This window comes from Takifugu flavidus, unplaced genomic scaffold (assembly GCF_003711565.1).
Source record: "Takifugu flavidus isolate HTHZ2018 unplaced genomic scaffold, ASM371156v2 ctg305, whole genome shotgun sequence".
Lineage (NCBI taxonomy): Eukaryota > Metazoa > Chordata > Actinopteri > Tetraodontiformes > Tetraodontidae > Takifugu > Takifugu flavidus.
Genome location: NW_026621943.1, coordinates 47,733 through 62,168, shown reverse-complemented (window position 1 = coordinate 62,168; position 14,436 = coordinate 47,733). Strand labels below are relative to the sequence as shown.

Here is a 14,436-nt window from a genome sequence, read left to right as displayed (position 1 = left end):
TTTGTGGGTCACATAAAGGCTCCAAACGGAACCGCCACAAAGACCTAAAACACCCATTTAAACCAACGAGGCCGGCTGTTTTTACGTTGAACAAATGAAGCAAAATAGCCACGTGTCATTAGTTAAAATGTGTTTTTCTGTCGTTTGAATACGATGTATACAAACAAACAAAAGTTATTTAATGACATGACAGTCATTTCATGATAGTCAGTTAACTTGTGGCTCCTATTATTCCTGCCTTATGTTGGTTTGTCTGGATTGACCTTTGAACTTATATCCAGCCAGTGTTGAACATTTCTGGATGAATTGTTGTTGTTTTTAATTTATGGATGCTGCAATGGAGATAAAGAATTGAAGGAATGACCACTGGAGGGGGTATTGCTACCTGACATGATCCACTCGCTTGATTTAAACGCCGATGTCCGGCCCTAAAAATCTTTACTTACTCGGCCTTCCTGCAGTTCCTCACAGCTGGAATCAGGCGACGTCGTCCCTCACTGAGGTGTTGTACTGCCACAGGTTCAGCTCATCCAGAACCTCCTCTGACATCTGCAGCAGGTAGGCCAGAGCTGAACAGTGGATCACTGACAGTCTCCTCCATGACTTCTTCTCTGACTTCAGGACCTCTTGGATCTCCTGATGGACTGACTGATCCTTCATCTCCATCAGACAGTGGAAGATGTTGATGCTTCTGTCTGGGGAGATTCCATCACTGTTCTCCTCCTTCAGGTTTTTGAGGACCTTCTGGATGGTTCCTGCGTGGCTGTTCCTCTGATCCAACAGTCCACCCAAGATCCTCTGATTGGACTCCAGAGAGAGACCATGAAGGAAGCGAACAAACAAGTCCAGGTGGCCATTTTCACTTTTGAGAGATTCCATTAGTGCTCTCCTGAGGAAGTCATCAAGAGATTTGACTGGACCGTAATTATACAACCCAACAAACCCGGAAAAGTCCTTTGGTTCAGAATATTTTAGGAACTGATTTATAACCACTGTGTCTTTCCTGGTGTGACGGTGGAACATGTAGACGGCAGCCAGAAACTCCTGAATGCTCAGATGAACAAAGCAGTAGACTGATTTCTGGAAGATCACACTCTCTCTCTTGAAGATCTCTGTACAAACTCCTGAGTACACCGACACCTCGGAGACGTCCAGTCCACATCGCTCCAGGTCTTCTGAGTAGAACATGATGTTTCCTTTCTCCAGATGTTCAAACGCCAGCCGACCCAACTTCAGAAGGAGTTTTTTTATCAGCCTCAGTCAGTTCCTCTGGTCTCTGCTTTCCTCCATACTTCTGCTTCTTCCTCTTTATCTGAACCCTCAGGAAGTGTGAGTAGAGGTCAGTCAGGGTTTTGGGCAGCTCTCCTCTCTGGTCTCTGGTCATCATGTCCTCCAGAACTATAGCAGTGATCCAGCAGAAAACTGGGATCAGACACATGATGTGGAGGCTCCTGGAGGCCTTGATGTGTGAGATGATTCTCTTGGACAGATCTTCATCACTGAACCTCCTCCTGAAGTACTCCTCCTTCTGGGAGTCAGTGAAGCCTCGTACTTCTGTGATCCTGTCAACACACGAGGGAGGAATCTGATGGGCTGCTGCAGGTCTGGAGGTGATCCAGATGAGAGCTGAGGGAAGCAGGTTCCCCTGGATGAGGTTCACCAGGAGCACGCCAACGGACGATACTTGTGTGACATCAGAGATGAGCTGATGCTTGTTGAAACCCAGTGAAAATCTGCTTTCATCCAGGCCATCAAAGATGAACAGAAGTTTCCAGACAGTCAGATCTTCTGCTCTGATCTTCTGTAATGTTGGATGGAAAACATGAAGCAGTGAGAGAAGACTGTGCTGCTCATCTCTGATTGGTCAGAACCACTCTGATGTGTCTCTGTTGCTCAGATAAGACTTTGAAGATGTCCTGGCACTTGATTGGAGTGTCCTGGATGTTCTTCTTGGAGGTTCTCTCAAGCTGTCTCACCTCATGTTGTGTGTCCACCTCCTCACTTTGTCCCTCAGTGATGTAGAGCTCAGTGTAGATCTTGTTCAGCAGGGTTCCACTTCCTGCTTCATGAGTTCCTTCAGTCACATGTTCACATCTTCTCTTCAGACTCATCTTATGACCTTCTATCACCTCCTGCAGATCACTTCCTGAACATAAGTAAACCAATGATTTCCATCTATAATAAATCATCAACACAACTACAAATTCATGACATCACAAATTAAATCTCATATTGAACAGTTTTACTTTGTTTGGGCTTCATTTCAGCATCTCCAGATCTGCTTCCAGATTGTGAACAAGAGGACTCTCCTGGTGGAGCTGACTGGTCCCAGTTTGATAGGATGTGCTCCCCCCTCTCACTATGAAACACATCTCTATTAGTCCTTTGATTTATAGGATGAAAGAACCTGATCAAGACTCAATATTGTTCCAGCATTTATGTCTGAATTCATCTTTCAGTTTAAACCTGATTCTTGTTTCTAATCAACAATATTCACATTAAGTCTGTAACTATATGACTGTCTGAGGTTTAAGTGTTAAACATCTCCAATAATAAACTCACAACCTGCTGCTGTTAATGTGACTAACAGCTGCCACACAAACACATCATCACGCTTTAGTTTTCTTACATTTCCTCTGAACTTCTGAAGGTTATTATATAATCTTTGGACTGGTCACTCTTCAGGGACACACAGCTGGGCACTGTGGACTCTGCTCTGTCCTCGTCCATCCTGAGGAAACATCAGAAATAGTGATGAGACTGTGATGAAGGTAAATAATCTGTAGAGGTTGTAGTTCAATAATCCCAATTCACTGCATTTTTATCAAACAGGAACATTTCTAATCCATTCTGGATAACAACTGAATCAATAAATCAATGATGTCTCTGTATCATTTTCATGTTTTCAGAGTTTAAGCTGCTTTTTTTAACTGTTCCCTGCAGAAAAGAACTGGCACCTTTTCCAGCCCCTCATCCTGCAGCACTGAATGTGCTCTAAAGTTCTTTCCAGAGCAAACGTCTCTGCACTTGCAGCAACATGTTGTAGTCATGGATCCGTGAGGAGAACCGGATACAGGAAACGCCCCCACTTTGATCCCAAAACCCAACTGGTGGCCAACGGTGGTCCGGCAACGACGGGGACGCTGGTCCATCGGGCCCACAACACTGGTTTTCCACAGGCCAACATGGTGAAAGGACTGTCTTCAGCTCAGCCACTAAATTATCTGGTGCTACATAAACATACTAGTCAGGACTTTTTAACTTCCCTCCTTTGTTCCCCTCTTCAATTATTTCTATGATCCAAGTCCTCAAAGATCACTGCTCTATTTAAAATAGATGAAAGAAATGACACCCACTCCTGCATTTCTTTCACAGTGGTTCCACAACATAGAACAATAAACCACTGTGAGAAAACGTGCAACATGAACCCAAAATCCTGTTGGTGTCCTGTGATCCTGTGTTGATTTATTTAATTATTTTTAAAGTTTATTGTCTTAAATAATACCAAAATATCCAGCTGTAACCTGGACTGTTGAACAACTCTAATAACTCTCAGAGCTTTTCACCTGTCACAAAATGTCGTTCTTCCTGCTTCGTCTGAACAGAATACTTTCACTTTTAAAACCTAATCAACAGCTTTATGGCGTATATATTACTACCATTAAAGCATTCTGGGAGGGTTTAAAGTTCTTTAGAATCAGTAGCAAAGAGCAGAAACATAAACTAAACTTCACTTAGAAAGACTATTCAACTATAACTAAAGCCAGACTATAAGAATGTTAAATAAGACCTATTCATTTATAATGTATAATGATGTTTTGTGCTAAAACTAAATATGAAGTCTAGTTGAATCAAATCTTGATTTTATCTCCAAACACAACTGTCAATTCTTTTCAATAATGCTCTTCGTTTCCACTCACCTTGTCGGTCTTCAGTCTTCCTGCTTAGTCTGAAAGGAATACTTTGATAAACTGGTTTGTTGGGTTCCCAGTTTCTGGGACCGTTGTTGCGGGTGTCTACCTGCAGGGGGCGTGGAGGAGCCGCTCATCAGCCACAGTGGCCCCGCAGACACACGCACCTGCGGTCTCTCTTCAATCTCCCGTTAGATTTAAGGACAGAACTCCCGTCTGCCAGCGGCGGAGGGTTTTCGGCCTCATCGCCAAACCCTGACTTCTGTGGCTTGACTATTTTTGAGAGTTTTCCTCGCGGACTTGTTTTGGACTCTCTCGAGGTCTCTCCGCCTCTCTGTGAACGCGGACCGAACTGTTCTTCTTCACTTTAAAACAAAGACGCTTTTCGGACACCATTCTCCGCCATTATTCAACCTGGTTAAATAAATAAGATTTATGATGTTTGACAGATTTGAAAGACTTGTAAAAGCAGCATATTTCTGCAGCCCTGGAGTCCAGGAGGAGCAGCAGAGGTCAGAATGTGTCGGAGCGCGTTTAACTATTGTCTGTAGTTCCACACGTGTCCACCGGGTGGCGGTAAAGCATCGCATGATATTTCTCCTTTTTGGAACTTCTTCAGCTGCGTTGAGCTTTAAATCTTCACCTGTCGCTCCCTTAAGCTCTAAACTTTGCGATTCTGTGTGTAGTTTGTTGGTTTAAATATTTCTGATGAATTCTGATGACGATGAGTGAAACTGTCAATGACCAATAGAAAGTTCGCCCATTGTTCTACTGCGTCACACATTTTCATTATTTATTGTCATGTTTGGGTCTAAACTGGACTAGTTCTGTGAGCTGTTTTGCTTTTTCTGTGGACCAGATGTTCCAGGCAGGTTCCATCATCGGACACAGACGGAGACAGGTCACGTGACAACAGTCAGCCTTTAGTTCTTTATTACAGGAGGATCTGGTTTATATACAGACACGTATCTGCAAAATACTAAAAAGTCTATGAACCCAAAGTACTAAAAAGTCTACGTCCACGCACACGCGTGTATTAAGTGTTTATACACACGTGTGCGCGTACGTGCACACTGTATATTCATCTTATCACTCCCGTCAGAGAAGCACGGACCACAGTTCTTTTGACACAGATGATTTATTGGCACGACATCACCGTAAACGCCATCACCACCGTCGAACTGTTTAGCACAACACACAATTAAACAGGTTTCACATATACAACACGTACAAACGCAACATAAGAAAAACAGATTACCTCGCTGGCTGCACCCCTGAGGGAATGAGTCCACCATGAGCAAAGAAAAACGTCTTAAAAAGAATGTCTTCTGCAACTTCCTCTTCTTGCAGTATTACCTCAAATAAAAGTTCGTGAAAGGAGTACCACATTAAAGGTCCGTCACTAAACAAAGAACAGAAACCACTTCCGCCTGTATGATGTGTAAAATAAAGGAATTAAATATTCATAAAAATAAACAATGTTAAATAAAATATTCTACAGACATAAAATGACAACATAAATGATATTTATGGCAGTTAAACTCCCACCAAATCAGTTATTGTGATTTCAATACACACTTTACACCTTTGCTACAACCTTACGTTTTAACGTAACATTTAACGTAACAAGTGAACTATGACACTTATTCTGCTTCAACCAATACAACAATCTTTTGCGCAGGCCGATCAAGATACACTGACTTAGTAGTACGCTTCCCTTGTTTGTCTAAGGTTGAGTCACTGACGAACAGTTTCACTTTTCTAACCTTTCCATCTGCACTGGGATACACTTCTGTCACTCTTGCCAGTTTCCACTGATTTCTTGGAGAACTGTCCTCACAAATGATAACTATGTCATCAACCTTTGTATCTCTCTTATCTGTTTGCCAGATTTGTCTCTGCTGAAGATTAAGGAGATATTCTTTCCTCCACCTAACCCAAAACTCATTTGACAGAAACTGCACCTGTCGCCACCTCTTACGCAAATACAGATCCTGCTTCACAAATTGACCAGGAGGGGGATACACTATGCTAGACTTCATCATGAGAATGTGGTTGGGAGTCAAAGGTTCGACACTTGTGGGATCATTTAAGTGTTCAATTGTTAGAGGTCTGCTGTTTATAACAGCCATCACCTCATACAGAAATGTGCGAAGTGAAGCAGTGTCAAGTCTTTTAGCAGATTCATCCAGGATTGCAGTGAGAACACTTCTGATTGTCCTTATTTGTCTTTCCCATACACCTCCCATATGGCTTGATGATGGGGTGTTCATTAGGAACTCACATCCATATCCCTTCATTTGTTCATGGTTCAGATCTTTCATTGCATTCATGAACTCTCTTTTCGCCCCTACAAAGTTTGTGCCTTGATCACATCTCAGCTGTCTCACATTCCCACGGATTGCAATGAATGTGCGCAGCGCATTGATGAAAGCATCTGTGGTAAGATCATCCAACATTTCTATATGTACGGCTCTTGAACACATACATGTAAAAAGGAGACCATATTTCTTGAGTTCTTTTCTTGCTTCCTTCATGTAGAATGGTCCAAAGCAATCTAGGCCACAATATGTAAATGGAGGAGTACTTTCCATCCTGTCTTCTGGCAAATCTGCCATCTTTGGATCTTGTGTGTTTCTTCTGTACTTTCTGCACATCATACATTTGTGGATGTGTGAGGCAACTGCACTACTGCAGCCTATGATCCATATTCCACTCGATCTTAGTTCATTTACAGTTATGCCTCTTCCTTGATGATGCACCTTTTGGTGGTAATGCTTGATAAGTAAAGAAGATACATGGCTTGTCTTAGGCAAAATGACAGGATGCTTGACATGTGGGTGAAGACTAGACCTTGTCAAACGTCCTCCTACCCTGAGCACACCATGCTCATCCAATGGACTTAGCTTGTGTAAGTTGTTTGTTTTATCCTTAGGTCTTACTTCATTGCATTGCTTTATACCTTTGATCTCAGAGTTGAATGCTTCCTCTTGGACCAGTTTAATAATGAAAAGCTCCGCTTCCTGTCTTTCTTCAATGTTTGTGGTTTCATTAGTCTTAGCTTTGAGACCCTTTCTTTGCTGTACATATCTTTTAAGACAGGCAATGGCTTTCACAGCTCTTCTCCAGTCAGAAAACTTTGATAAACAATCAAGCAAAGTCTTCTCCTCCTTTGCTTTTGTGTTTAGAACCTGAACTTTCCGTAGCTCTGGATCATCATCTTGGATTTCTCCCACCTTGATATTTCCTGCAGGTAGGTCCTGTTTCCATAGAAATTCTGGGCCAGTGAGCCAATTTGAACTGACAAGCTGATGTGCCATCAGGCCCCTTGAAGCGTGATCCGCCGGGTTATCTTCAGATTTCACATACTGCCATTGCTCAGCATCAGTGATGGACTTAATTCTTTGGATTCTGTTTGCGACAAACACTTGAAACCTTTTGGCATCATTGTTTATATATCCAAGAACGACCTTGGAGTCTGTCCAAAAATATTCTTGAAGACCATCTATATCAAGCTCATTTCTGAGCATGACACTCATCTTTGCTGCTACCACCGCTGCAGACAACTCAAGGCGCGGTATAGTAGTTACTTTGGTGGGACAACCCGCGCTTTCGCCATCACTAGCGAGCAATGAACCTCTCCCCCAGCACTAACTGCTCTGAGATAACTACACTCACCATAACCTGTGACGCTGGTGTCGGAAAAGTGATGGAGTTGGTACTTCTCAACATCTGTGAACCTTTCTGGAATGTAACATCTCCTAATTTTTACACTAGATAAATTCTGAAGATCTTGTAGCCATAACTCCCACTGTGATCTGAGCTCTTCAGGGAGTGGCTCATCCCAGTCAACTTTGTCTCGACACATTTGTTGTAAAAGCAGTTTTCCACGGAGGATGAATGGTGCAACAAACCCTAATGGGTCATAGATGGAAGCTACAGTGGATAACACTCCTCTTCTGGTCAGTGGACGTTCCTTGACAGTAACTCTGAACTGAAAATCATCAGAGAAGACGCACCACTGCACGCCGAGTGCACGTTCCATCAGTGGCTCTCCAAAAGCCATATCCAGGTTTTTCACGCTTTCTGCACACTCTTCCTTGGGTATCGACTTTAACACTTTGTCACTGTTGGAGATGAACTTGTGTAGCCTCAACTTGCCTACACTGCAAAGCTTCCTAGCTTCTTCGACAAGCTGGATAGCCTCTGAGTCAGACATCACACTAACAAGCCCATCATCCACATAAAAATTCTGCTGAACAAATTTCACAGTGTCTTGACTAACCTGGTCTTGACCTTCAAGAGCTATGTGTTTCAGACCAAAATTGGCACACCCAGGTGAAGAGGCTGCCCCAAAGAGATGAACTCTCATCCGAAAAACTGATGGTGGAGACTCAAGATCACCATTCTCCCACCATAAGAACCTCAAGTAGTCTTGGTCCTCAGGTCTCACATGGAACTGATGAAACAATCGTTCCACATCGCAAATAACAGCAACAGGGCCCTTACGGATTCTGCAAAGGACACCCACCAGGCTGTTTGTTAGATCTGGTCCAGTAAGAAGGTGATCATTCAATGATGTGTCCTGGAACCTTGCTGAGCAATCGAAGACTACACGAATTTTCCCAGGCTTTTGAGGGTGGTATACCCCATGGTGGGGAATATACCAGGCTGGATGATTGTTGAGTTCTTCTTCTGGGACCTTTTCTGCATCACCACATGTGATGATGTCTTGCATGAAGTTGATGTAATCCATGCAGTATTGTTTGTCTCTCTTGAGCTTTCGTTCTAGACACTTCAAACAATGAACAGCACATGGCATGTTATTGGGTAAGTCTGGCTTGTCTTGTTTAAAGGGTAAGGGCATTTCATAATGACCATCCGGTTTATGTTTGATTCCATCTTTCAGCTTGTTCAAGAACTGGAGATCTTCCTGAGAGAAGACTGCTTCTTCTCCCACTCGCACACTGAAGTCTGATTCCAGCACTTTGATTACATCATCTGGAGTAACCACTTCTTTGATGCGAGTGTTACAAACATAGTGAACTTCACTCTTGAGCTTGACTGTTGGTTTGTGTGCTGGTATTACCTGCCTTACAATGATGCGGTGACTTACACCAATTGCATCAATCTCCTTTTCTTTTTGTTCACCATAACTCACTATGCTCCAACCTAAATCAGTTCTCTGAGCAAATGGTTGGTTCTCTTCCCCAATTACAACTTCTCTGGGCATCAGAGCTTGTGGGCAGTTGTAACCGATCAGTAGGCCAATCTCGCATTCCATTAGTGGAGCAATGTGCTCTGCAAGATGCATCAGCTGAGGCCATGCCTTGGCAGTCTCTGGCGTTGGAATGTGTGAGCGATTAGCAGGAATGAATTCACGAGTGTAAGTTGTTGGCACTGTGATTTTCTTAGAGGAGAATAGCCCTCTTATTTGTAGGTCTTTCAGTCTTTTACAGGTGACTACTGTTTTCTTTGATGTCATATAGAGAGTTTCAGTTTAACTTGCTCTGAATTCACATCTAGAACGACTGCTACATCCTCAAGAATGAATGACGAGTCACTTTGTGAATCAAGCAGTGCATAGACGAGAACTTCCTTGCTTGAATCACTTGAGGTTGATACATAAACAGGTATAATTGTTGAAGTCTGAGTATTATTACTGTCTTGTACAACTCTGTTAGATGTGATTTCTTTGGTTACACTTTGTGCTTCAGAATTTTCTTTCTTTGATTCTTTTTAAGTGATCTTCATGAAGACATGTCGGGTGACGTTTTGAGCAGATGTCACACACCATTCGCTTACTGCAGCTCTTGGATTGATGGCCATGACTTAAGCATTCAAAACACAATTTCTCGACTTGAATAAACTTTACTCTGTCAGCAACAGGCCTTTCAATGAATCTTCTGCACTTATGTAAGCTGTGTCCTGTTTTCTGACAAAACACACATGTGACTATGCTCTTCTCACTAGTGTTAGTTGTGAGGATCTTTGCACCAACAGTTCTATTCTTGAAAACAACTGTGGTTTGGTTCTTAACTTTTAGTCTCTCAGATTCACTCTGCTGTAAAGCATGGTAAGAGGTTATAGGGTTACATGCGATGCTAGCTTCCATGCTTAGGAAAGTCACAAAATAATCAAAGCTTGGGAACCTTCTGTGTTCCAGCTGATACTGAGTAGCTTTCCGATTCCATCTGGTACTTAGCCAGTCAGGTAGCTTGGCAGTAAGTTTCTGATTCTCAAGTCCATCATTAAGAACATTTAAACTCTCATTATGGGTCATGGCAGATTTACAGCTACATAAAAAATCCACAAACTTTCTCAGTTCAGCACTCTCCTTTGGGCCTATTTTTGACCAAGCATGTAGTTTGTCTCGGAGGGCTTTAGCAATTACAAGGGGCTCACCATATCGTTCATTAAGCAAGTCCCATGCTGCATGATACGAGTCTTCTGAATCAGTCAAAAAATATCCTTCTAAAGCCTCTTTAGCAGCTCCTCCTACATATTTCTGAAGGAAGAAGATTTTTTCTGCTGCGGGAATATTTTTCCTCTCAATCAGTGTATGGAAGGATGACTTCCAGTGGTTAAACTTGAGTGGATCACCGCTAAAGATGATAGGCTCTGGGATAGGTAGCCTATTTGCTGATATGGCCTCAGCCAGAACTTTGACAAGCTCTCTTGAATTATCTTGAACAACATGTCTTGGAGCTGAATCACTTTGTGTGTGTTGATACACAGGATTCATCTGATTGGTTGCTTGCATATCTGTAGATAGTTCTGTGTTGTGTAGCATCTCACCTTCATCATAAACTTGAAGCTTTGCTCTGGCTGAGTTCAGTCTTTTCAGCTCCTCCAAACGCTCAAGTTCTCTTTTTAAGTCTTTGACTGACCTTTTTCTTGCTGCACTTTCTTCTTCTTGTTGCTTTAAAAGTGCAGCTTCTTTTCTCTCTCTTTCTATTTTGCGTTCAGTTTCTTCCTTTTCTGCTTGTAGACGGCGAGATACTGCAGCTGCTTCTTGGTCTGCAGCTATCAGCTTGTCCTCGACCTCAAGTCTTTGCAGTTTCTCTTGGTGACCCTCTTGTTCAGCCATAATCTTCAGTACAGCTTGTGTGGCTGCATATTCTGCTGCAGCTTCTTGTCTTTTGGCTGAGGATACATTAGAGACAACAGAATTAGCTTTAGAATACTTAGAGGCTGAATGTGAGCCGCTTGATACAGACGACGCAAATACAGAACCAGCATCAGGCCAAACAATCTTCTCTGCTGTTCCTTGCATTTGAAATTGGGCATTCTGAACCACAATCCCTGTGACAGATACACACTTATCCATCTTGCGGCGCATTTCATGTTCTGGGCTGTCAATCCTCCGATATTCATCATAAACAATATTCAGCTCTGACAACTCCCTTTGAACAGTGCTGATATGTTCTTCTAGAATGTTGCTAGGGTCCTCTTTTATTACAGACCTTTTAGCAACCTTGCTGAGAGCTTTCCAGCGGTCATAAATGCTGTCAAAGCGTAGAAGTAGCCCTTTAGTCTTTTCCTTGTGAAATTCTTTTCCTTTTTCTGTTAATGTGCGGTCTCTTTCACTTCTACGAGGCTCTTCAAACTGGACTACTTGTGCATCATCAGGCTCATCTATCTGCTCTGGTTCTGCCATTTGAAGGCTACTTCAGAGTGACAGTTTTTACTTTTGACAAATAAATTACTTAGAAATTAACTATATGTCATTAGCTTGTCTGACATAAGCAGTTTAGCCCTAAACATGTTCTTGAGGCACTCAGGTCAATAAACTTAAAGATAATTTTGCTTCTAATTAACCCTTAAAGCAAGCATTAAAGGACTAAACTTAAATGCTCATGAATTATTTCAAACCTTTCAAAATGTACAGATTACCCCTTTAACGAACGAGGCGCTCAAATAAGACATCAAACGTAAACGACATTAATTGCTCATTAAACTTATGACTACTGTCACTAAACTTCACAGTCCCTTGTGGTTTTCCAGACTTGTGTCCCTTTTCAGAGCATTTTAACTTGTGTGTCTGACTTGTGGACGTTCATGGAGAACCGTTGAACATGTGTCTTCTTGTTAAACATCGGCTTATCTGCTTTTCCTTCTTGACGAGCCGTCTGCGCCTCCTTGCTGGGCCCGAGCAGGTCCCTCGAAGCAGACTCGAGTTCGACTATCACTCCCGTCAGAGAAGCACGGACCACAGTTCTTTTGATACAGATGATTTATTGGCACGACATCGCCGTAAACGCCATCACCACCGTCGAACTGTTTAGCACAACACACAATTAAACAGGTTTCACATATACAACACGTACAAACGCAACATAAGAAAAACAGATTACCTCGCTGGCTGCACCCCTGAGGGAATGAGTCCACCATGAGCAAAGAAAAACGTCTTAAAAAGAATGTCTTCTGCAACTTCCTCTTCTTGCAGTATTACCTCAAATAAAAGTTCGTGAAAGGAGTACCACATTAAAGGTCCGTCACTAAACAAAGAACAGAAACCACTTCCGCCTGTATGATGTGTTAAATAAAGGAATTAAATATTCATAAAAATAAACAATGTTAAATAAAATATTCTACAGACATAAAATGACAACATAAATGATATTTGGGCAGTTAAACTAATATTCCATCTGTCTATCCCCAACTGAATTAACTCCACACCTATCTCATCAGATTATTTGTAACAGAATAAGCAGATAACGTAGCATTTCCCTGTTCATATCTGCTACTTGCAATTTAGAATTTGTCAATAAAACTATGCTATGACACAAACTACAGTTTAATAGACTGCTGTGCTCCTAAAAAGAGCAGCATTTGTGGCTCATAAACCTCACAGACACTGCTATGCTCTTTAAACATTTTTATGATCGTGAATTTTTCAATCAAATATCTTCTCTTTGATATGCCCAAAGCTGGATTCGAACTCTCCCTCTGGGGTCTTCAGGAGGTTTCAATCAGGTTGTCTGTTACAGCAATTGTCAACTGGCCCGCACCGGACCGGGATCGATTCCCGGCCATGGCACATTGCTTTTAAGTTGATTTCATTCATCGGAGTTGAATCTTGTTTGATTTTTTTGAAGGCGTTTCACCTCTCATCCAAGAGCCGATCTACGCAGATTTGATGATATGGCGCTCATAGGCTATATAGCCTTTTCTTTTTGGGGGGAATGGATTGGAGGCTGCTCCAACATTGAGGTTTGGACTGTGACAAAGCAAAATGGACAACCTCCACCAGAATAAATGTTGCAAGAAAATAAGTTTGAGTGTATTAACTTCAAAAGGCCATTTTCTTGCACCTGCTCTCGCTTACAGCCATACCACCCTGAGAACGCCCGATCTCGTCAGATCTCGGAAGCTAAGCAGGGTCGGGCCTGGTTAGTACTTGGATGGGAGACCGCCTGGGAATACCAGGTGCTGTAAGCTTCTTGCACTCTTCCACTGGGTCAGCAGAGGCTGCCAGTGTTCCTGATAATTATCCAGCCAGATGTAATTCACTTCTTCCGTACTTCTAACATTGACATTTAATGTTGCACGATTGTACATCGTTTGAGATTCAATATTTTATGAGTGTGTGTGTGTGTGTGTGTGTGTGTGTGTGTGTGTGTGTGTGTGTGTGTGCGCGTGCGTGCGTGCGTGCGTGCGTGCGTGCGTGCGTGCGTGTGTGTGCTTGTGTTTAAATAAAATTGAATTTCCCACTTTGGTCCACACTATTGTCAACATTTCTGTCTTCCACAAAAGCCAACTCAAGGCGGCAGATTCCTGAATTGAAAACAATATCTAAAGAACTCAAGTATCATACTAACAACACTAATATTCCATCTGTCTATCCCCAACTGAATTAACTCCACACCTATCTCATCAGATTATTTGTAACAGAATAAGCAGATAACGTAGCATTTCCCTGTTCATATCTGCTACTTGCAATTTAGAATTTGTCAATAAAACTATGCTATGACACAAACTACAGTTTAATAGATGGCTGTGCTCCTAAAAAGAGCAGCATTTGTGGCTCATAAACCTCACAGACACTGCTATGCTCTTTAAACATTTTTATGATCGTGAATTTTTCAATCAAATATCTTCTCTTTGATGATGCCCAAAGCAGGATTCGAACTCTCCCTCTGGGGTCTTCAGGAGGTTTCAATCAGGTTGTCTGTTACAGCAATTGTCAACTGGCCCGCACCGGCCCGGGATCGATTCCCGGCCATGGCACATTGCTTTTAACTTGATTTCATTCTGTGACAAAGCAAAATGGACAACCTCCACCAGAATAAGTGTTTCAAGAAAATAAGTTTGAGTGTATTAACTTCAAAAGGCCATTTTCTTGCACCTGCTCTCGCTTACGGCCATACCACCCTGAGAACGCCCGATCTCGTCCGATCTCGGAAGCTAAGCAGGGTCGGGCCTGGTTAGTACTTGGATGGGGGACCGCCTGGGAATACCAGGTGCTGTAAGCGTTTTGCACTCTTCCACTGGGTCAGCAGAGGCCGCCAGTGTTCCAGAT

The 14,436-nt window shown here is 42.5% G+C and overlaps 1 protein-coding gene, 1 long non-coding RNA gene and 2 other non-coding genes across 4 annotated transcripts in view; 2 read left to right on the top strand and 2 right to left on the bottom strand.

Moving 5' to 3' along the window:
* The window catches only part of LOC130520206 (NACHT, LRR and PYD domains-containing protein 12-like), a 48,513-nt gene that overhangs the window by 3,142 nt on the left and 30,935 nt on the right, over positions 1-14,436 (bottom strand). The gene's annotated exons all lie outside the window — the stretch shown is intronic.
* Positions 1,872-3,958, bottom strand: LOC130520210 (uncharacterized). The gene is made up of 4 exons (XR_008948711.1): positions 3,921-3,958; positions 2,630-2,731; positions 2,247-2,359; positions 1,872-2,146 (listed from the first exon to the last, which is right to left on the bottom strand). It is a non-coding gene; the product is annotated as an uncharacterized LOC130520210 (long non-coding RNA).
* LOC130520218 (5S ribosomal RNA) lies at positions 13,237-13,355 on the top strand. Its single transcript, XR_008948717.1, has one exon. It is a non-coding gene; the product is annotated as a 5S ribosomal RNA (ribosomal RNA).
* LOC130520219 (5S ribosomal RNA) lies at positions 14,271-14,389 on the top strand. The gene has a single exon (XR_008948718.1). It is a non-coding gene; the product is annotated as a 5S ribosomal RNA (ribosomal RNA).